This window comes from Mesoplodon mirus, assembly GCF_964341445.2.
Source record: "Mesoplodon mirus genome assembly, contig: SUPER_3_unloc_1, whole genome shotgun sequence".
Classification (NCBI taxonomy): Eukaryota; Metazoa; Chordata; class Mammalia; order Artiodactyla; family Ziphiidae; genus Mesoplodon; species Mesoplodon mirus.
In genome coordinates, this window is record NW_028295818.1 from 2,999,541 (window position 1) to 3,007,773 (window position 8,233).

At 38.9% G+C, this 8,233-nt stretch overlaps 1 long non-coding RNA gene across 1 annotated transcript; it reads right to left on the minus strand.

Annotated features, from left to right (window-relative positions):
- Window positions 1-3,147: 3,147 nt before the first annotated feature.
- Window positions 3,148-5,868, minus strand: LOC309801617. Its single transcript, XR_014293619.1, has 2 exons — window positions 5,759-5,868; window positions 3,148-4,018 (listed from the first exon to the last, which is right to left on the minus strand). It is a non-coding gene; the product is annotated as an uncharacterized lncRNA (long non-coding RNA).
- Between the last annotated feature and the right edge of the window lie 2,365 nt (window positions 5,869-8,233).

The following is an 8,233-nucleotide window of genomic DNA, read 5'->3' on the forward strand; positions in this document are numbered from 1 at the left end:
TTTCCACCTAACCAAAACCTCAGACAAGAAACAGGAGAGGGCTTCCCTGGTGGGGCAGTGGTTGAGAGTCTGCCTGCCAAAGCAGGGGACACGGGTTCGAGCCCTGGTCTGGGAGGATCCCACGTGCTGTGGAGCAGCTGGGCCCGTGAGCCACGGCTGCTGAGCCTGCGCGTCTGGAGCTTGTGCTCCGCAACGGGAGAGGCCGCGACGGTGAGAGGCCTGCGCACCACGATGAGGAGTGGCCCCCGCACGCCGCAACTAGAGAAAGCCCTCGCACAGAGGCGAAGACCCAACGCAACCAAAAATAAATAAATAAATAAATTACTTAAATTAAAAAAAAAAAAAGAAACAGGAGAAAGGGTAGTGCCATCCATAATTAATTCCCACCACACCTACAAAAATAATCACAAGGAACTTGTGTAGAATACCAATTCTTTTGTATTAGGAAGGCAGTTTTCAAAATTAAATGGTATTGGTTCATTTGGTTGTTTAATAAATATCTTGCAGATGCCTATCATAAAGCCAAATACCAAACTGACCATTTAAGTTGCAGGAATTTGTACGGTCTTGATATTTTACTATTTTAAAGTAACAGTTTACATTTGAGTGCTTACCACAATATGTAATACCAATGAGCTCCCTAGAAATCTAAACATTTATAAAATACACCAGATGCTACTGTCTCATGCCTTGCTTTGCAATCCTGGATTGCTTTCTCCTATGGAGATGATGTAAGAAATATAAGCTAGATATCTCTTCTATGGGATCACCAGCCATGTCTCAACTAACTTTTATCAGTGGAGACTCTCAGTACATACATATTTATTTATTATAAAACGCTTCGGTACTGATCATTAGGTAATTCCGGTAAATGTGGGCACGTAATAATAGTTAAGAATGTCAGCCCCATTTCATTTCAGCTTGATCCACTGCAGGAAAGCACAAATTAGATGAAAGCAATTTCCCCAAGAACAACTCACTTCCTTGAGATGAGACATAAACTTGGGTGAACAATGATTTGTCACAATTTATTTTTGAGGGTAGTGGTTTAAAAAAAGTGCTAATGTAATCTTTTCAGAATGAATCCTTTTAAAAATGCATTAATTCTCCAGTGAATATAGCTTATAATTAAAAACCTATACATGTAATTTTACTTTTCTAAATTTTTACATATGACCATATATAATAAATATGGAAATCTTAAAATCTTCATTATCTTTAAAATTTGATGGCCTTTAAATCTGAATTTGGATTTGGTGAGTCTGACGGATTATTCTTAGTGACTCTATTGGGTACCACCAATTCAGATTCAACATTATTTCTGCAAGTCTCAGAAGCATTAAGTTTTGTGAATGGATAGAGGGTATTAACATCCTGGTGGTTTTTCACTACATTGAGATGACCAGAAAACCTGAGTGTGAAAGATCATGGAGAGGAGTGTAAGAAATGGCACTAAAGGTATCACTGACTTCTCTCTATTTACTCAGATTCTGCAGTATACAACAGAAGGAACAAAGCAGGTTGTGTTGCTGCTACTGTTGCAATGACCAAGGATCCTCAGTCTCATCGCCACTGCAGTCCATTGTTTAAGATGTGAGCTTGTTGTTGCTTATTCAGGCAAAAGTCAGAATGCTTATTTGTTTTATGTCTGTTTTTTAATGAGGGTTTGATTAGACAGCAATAAAGACAAAAGTAAATAGGAGAAATGTTTATTAATAGGTCCCTCCATCCCTATCAACCAAAGAAAAGGCATACCTTAAAATATTGTAGTGAAATGTCTAGGGTGTGTCTGTCTGTGTTCTTGCCACCCTTCACCTTTAAGTAGCTTTTCAAAAATATGTTATAAACATGTTGCTTCATCCTTGCCCTTTTAGCCTGTTAATGTCTAATTTAAGTAAAGCAGGATGCAATCCCCAGCAAGTTATCTGTTTCTCCTTTCTTGGACCATGCAAATCAAAACAGTCTTCTTCTAAGGAGGGTAGTGAAAAGTTGTGCCAATTGTGTTCATACTTCAGCTATTCCAACGTCCTTTAGTTTATCTTAAATGAGACATTCTCATCTTTGGGCTTTAATTATTCTGTTTAAAAATAAATTTTAAAAGATACTCTGAAGAGAAACTAAGAAAAAAAACAACAAAATAAAAGATTTACCATAATGCAGGTACATAAATATGAACTAAAAATACTTTTAAATTAAAAATTAATCTTTTTATTTTAAAAATTAATCTAATTAAAATTACAGATTAGGCTGGATAGAATTGATCCATTGCTGAAGCTTAAAAACAAACTAGCTATAAATGTTACTAGTTTTCTACACTGTTGTTACAAGACTTGACTGACATCCGTGATGTACTCTGCAATATTTTTGAAATGATGAAATGTGTGATCCAGAGACTTGAAATATTTCAATACTTGTGTATAGGAATTTTCTTCCATGAACTAGAAATGAAAAAAGTGAGAATGTTTCCTTGCTCAAATCACATTAAGTGGATTCCCTTACATTACTTGCATTCATTTTTAAGATAGTCATAAATGGTTACATAAAATACAGGAATATTATCTGTTGAAGAAGTTGATGGTTTTTATAGTCAATGTATGTATTCAAATGATAAATGTTTCTGCATAATCTCTGATCCAACAATACCATTCCATGCCACTCCAAGAATTCTTCCCTCAAAAGTAAAAGCTCCAGGACATAAAGACATGAACCTCTATGTCCATTACCACATTTATTGAAATCATAAAACTGTTTGGAACTTAATAAATGTTTATCAATGGGTTTTGACTGAATGAAATTATGGCTCACTCATAGTACACATTACTGGGCATCTACTAAAGGTAATATGGTAGTGATATATGCTAGATATCATTAATATAATAGAAACACAATGTACTAAAAGTGTTTTGCAACTAAAAATCACTATACATTGTATGGCTTTAAAAAGGAATGAAATGCTGCTACATGCTATAACATGGATAAACTTTGAAAACATTATGTTAAGTGAAAGAAGCCAGACACAAAAGGACAACTATTATATGATTCCACTTATATGAGGTAGTTAGAATAGGCAAATTATAAACCCAGAAAATAGAATAGAGTTAACCAGAGGCTAAGGGGAGGGGAGAAATAAGGGGTTATTGTTTAGTGAGTACAGTTTCTGTTTGGGATAACAAGAAAGGTCTTAAAATGGATAATGGTAATGGTTGCTCAACATTGTGAATGTACTTAATACCAATAAATGATACACTTAAAAATGGTTAAAATGGTAAATTTTACATTATGGGACATTTTACCAAAATAAAAAATAAAAATATACTATAAAATAAAGTACAAATTTACCTCATACTAGGCATACTATGAAGTTTGCATAAAATTGCACTTATTTTAGGAGCTTATATGGTTATTATCATATTTGGGGACATGTAAAGAAAGCAACAGCTTAAGTAGTCCTCTTGAGTTCTTTCTCTCCATCTTTCCAACCTGGTGTTTTCTAGATTAATGGTTTTGTCATGCCTCTCTTTGAATACTAGCATCAGTAGGAATGCTAGCTAGTACTGGTTTCCTTAAGTATCAGCTAAAAAGTTTAATGTATTTTTATGCTGGTAATTGTTTTAGAACCTGGGAGGGATGTCATTGTTTTCTTAACTTGCCAAAAGCAAATATAGTACTGTAGACAGCATTACTAGAAAGAAATAGTAACTTTGAAGTAGACATATGTCCATCCTAAGCAAACTGAATATATTTCAAAGCAGACCACACCACTCAACTGCTGGCAATGTTCTTCCACATACTTGGCAGTATACTACTCGAAGTCTGAGAACTGTTTCTTTTTTGTAAAAATGATTTTGATTGGGAAACTCTGAATAAATCCTTTGGAATGTGTAACGTTTAGAGCTCCTTCTGGGATTCCTTTTCCATGAATCAAGGTTCTTTGATTCACTATCCTCCTTGGCACTTGCTTCCTAGTCATCTCAGCAGCCTTTGTGCCAGTGCTAATGAAGAGCTCCCAGTTTAGGTCCTAAAGCAGGGAGAACAATAAAAGGAGAACCTCATTTCAAGTACCAGAAATGTCTGGGCTATAAAGGACACACATATTGTCAAAGTAAGCCCAGAGTGGGGTGACATCACCAAGGTCATTCCTGGCTCCACGTCCCCCACAGGAGGAACACCTAACAATTATTTGGAAACAGGACACTATTTGAGAGAATCCTAGAACATGGAGGTGAGGCTGAAGCACCCCCGTGCACCACAGAGACCAAGACAGACTGCATTAGAAGGGTGAGAAAAGGAGCTACACGTTGACCACACTGCCCCTCCCCCAAGCCAGTGGGGCACCATGGGTGAGGTCTCCCCTGAACCTCTGGTTCCTCCAGTAGGAGAAGAGAACTGGGGGACAGCAAGCACCACCACTAGCATTGGGGTTGCTTTGTGGGAGCCACTGCTCTAACCTGCTCCACTGGGATTGCAGGGGAATCTGCAGGGTTTGACCACTAAAAGTTGGACTGTGATGAAGGGGGAAGGGGCATGCAACAGCCAGCACATGGATTGCGACCGATGGAATTCATACCTGCAGTGCCCAAGTAGTGATCACAACTGGCACCTTTGCTTATCTACAGAGCCAGGTTGGTGGGACACTAAAACCGGGGAACTCAGCAGGGTACAGATCCACCTGATACGCATCTGGCCCTTGAACCTGGTTTGCCCATACCCAGGGAAAGAGCAGAGTCACAGCCCACCCACTGTGGAGAGTGTCTTCTGGCCATCTGACCAAAAGCGCTGGCAATAAATCCTGGAAGCCATTTGGCCCAGTCGTGCTCCAGCCAAGAGGCAGGCAGCCAGAGCTCATCACTGGCTCTGGTACAAAGCAGAGCCAGTATCAGGTGTGGAGGGATCCTGTACCATGCACAAGCAGGGAGATTCATTCATATCCAAGGCTGAGAGGAGCTCCCAGCTCCTCCCAACTGGGGAGCCTGTTTGAGAAATTAAGAGTCGCCTGGAGTGGTCCCTCCTCATCCCACCCAGGCAAAGGAACTGGGACTAGCCCCATCCCATCTGCTGTGGAGAGTGTCTTCCTGGCCCATCTGACTAGAAGGATTGGTGACAACTCCTAGAAATTGTGTGGCCCAGTAGTGCTCAAGCCTAGAGAAGGGTAGACAGAGCTGATAGTCTGCAAAGCAAAGCCAGTGGCCTTGTTCAGCCACAGAACGTGGAGTGTGGATCAGCTTGAGTTAAGACAACAAAGAGTTTTACTGGCTTTAGAGTTGCTTCTCCTGCTGCACCCAGGCAGGAAATCTAATTCATAGCCCTACTCATCGCTGAATACAGCCTTCAGCACGTCCAACTGGGGAACCTAACCAGAGAACATGGGAAGCTGTACAGCCCATTAAACAGCCCTAGATACAGTGGCACTTGAACAGACAGCACAGCCTGTGGCCTCCCCCTTCTGCAGGGCAAAACCAGTGCCCTCACCTGACCAGGGAATTAAGTGCACACTCTGGCCTGATTTGGGTTCCCAAACAATGAACTATACAGGCTCTGGGTCCTGTCCAGAGCCAGGTCCTATACAAGCTCTGATTCTCTGCCAGAAAACTAATTCATAGCCCCATGTACTACTACTACTGAATATAATACCCAGTTAAGTCTGGAGGAAGAGCCCAATTATTCAGATATGCAGATACCAATGTAAGGAATCAAGGATCACAAAAATTAGGCAAATAGGACACCACCAAAGGAAAGTAATAAAACTCCAATAACTGACCTTAAAAAAATGAAGATCTGGGCTTCCCTGGTGGCGCAGTGGTTGAGAGTCCGCCTGCCGATGCAGGGGATGTGGGTTCGTGCCCCGGTCCAGGAGGATCCCACATGCCGCAGAGCAGGCTGGGCCCATGAGCCATGGCTGCTGAGCCTGCACGTCCGGAGCCTGTGCTCCACAACGGGAGAGGCCACAACAGTGAGAGGCCCACACACCACAAAAAAAAAAAAAGAATATCTATGAACTGTCAAAGAATTCAGAATAATCCTCCTAAGGAAGTTTAGTGAACTACAAGAAAACACAGACAGCTAAGTGAAATTAGGAAAACAATGCTTGAACAAGACAAGAAGTTTGACAAGGAAGTAGCAACATCAAAGAAACAGGAACACTAGATTTTAAAAATACAATAACTGAACTGAAGAATTCAATAGAAAGTTTCAAAGGTAGATTCGACCATGCAGAAGAAAGAATCAGGAAACTGGAGGACAGGACTTTAGAAATTACCCAGTGAAAGGAACAAAAAGGAAAAGAATAAAAAGAGTGAAGAAAGCCTATGGAAATTATGGGACACAATAAAGTAAACAATGTTCATGTATGGGAATCCCAGAAGAAGAAAAGAGAGAGAGAAAGGGAAAAAAAGTATATTTAAAGCAATAGTGGATGAAACCTTCCCAAACCTAGGATGAGAAATGGACATCCATATCCATGAAGTCCAAACAAGCCCAAATAGGTTGAACTCAAATAGGGCTACTCTGAGACACATTGCAATTAAATCATCAAAAGTCAAAAACAAAGAAAGAATTTTAAGACCAGCAAGAGAAAAGAGAGAAGTTACATACAAGGGAACCCTGGGATAATTGGATATTCACATGTAAAAGAATGAAATTGGACCAATATCTTATACCACTCACAAACTAACTTGAATTGGATTAAAGACTCAAATGTAAGACCTGAAACTATGCAACTGCCAGAAGAAAACATAGGAATAAAGCTCATTACATGGGTTTGGTAATGACTTTTTGGATATGACACTGAAAACACAAACGACAAAATAAAAAATAAACAAATGGAACTACATCAAACTAAAAAGCTTCTGCACAGCAAACAAAAGCAAAAACAAATCAACAAAGTGATTGAAAAGACAACCTATAGAATGCAAAAAACATATTTGTAAACCATATATCTGATAAGGGTTACTATCCAAAATAAATTAAAAATTCATACAAATCAATAGCAAAAAAGAAAATTACCCAATTAAAAAAATGAGCAAAGGACCCGAATAGACATTCCTCCAAAGAAGACACACGAAAAGCCAACAGGTACATGAAAAGATGCTCAATACCACTAGTCATTAGGGAAATGCACATTAAAACCACATTGAGATATTACCTCACACCTGTTAGAACAGTCATCCTCAAAAGTGTCAAGAGATAACAAATGCTCGTGAGGCTGTGGAGAAAAGGGAAGCCTTGTGCTGTTGGTGGGATTGTAGATTGGTAAAGCCAGTATGGAAAACAGTATGGAGGATCCTCAAAAATTAAGACTAGAACTACATATATCTAGCAACTCCACTTCTGGGAATATATCCAAAGAAAATGAAAACACTAACTCAAAAAGATATCTGCACCCCCATGTTCATAGCAGCATTATTTATAATAGCCAAGACATGGAAACAATCTAAGTGCCCATTGATGGACAAATGGGTAAAGAGGTTGTTTTATATATTTATAGATATATACGTATTATATGTATATACACACACACACACTGAAATATTATTCATCTGTAAGAAAACAAAGAAATGCTACCATTTGAGACAACAGAAATGGACCTTGAAGGCTTTATGCTAAGTTAAATAAGTCAGAGAAAGAAAGGCAAACACTATATGATCTCACTTATATGTGGAACCTAAAGAAAAAGAAAACAATCAGAAAAAGAGATCAGACCTGTGGTTACAGGAGACAGAGGGTCAGGGGAGGGGAAATTGGAGGAAGACGGTCAAAGGTACAAGCTTCCAATTGTAAGATAAATACATACTATGGACATAATGTACAACATGATGACTATAGCTAACACTGATGTGTGATATATAGAAACATCGTTAAGAATAAATTCTAAGCATTCTCTTCACAGGAAAGTATTATTTGATCTCATTTATATAAATTTGTGTGTTTGTGTGAGAGAGAAGGACAGAATACAAAAATGCAAAAAGAAAAGTTGTAAAGTACGAAGCTGCTTAGGTTTATATCTCAACTATAACAGATAACAATTTGTTTAATTTTAATAGGTACAAAAATAAATATTAAGCATAGAACAAGCAAAACGAAAAACTGAGCCCAGCGTAGATGTCCTTAAAGCATTTGCAAAGGAGGGCTTTATTAGGTCCGCGAACACCTGCAATTACAGGCAAAATTCTATGTGTGTGTGTTGTGTATGTACTTGGGGAGTGGACGCATAGCCTTTATTGAATTATTAAAGGGG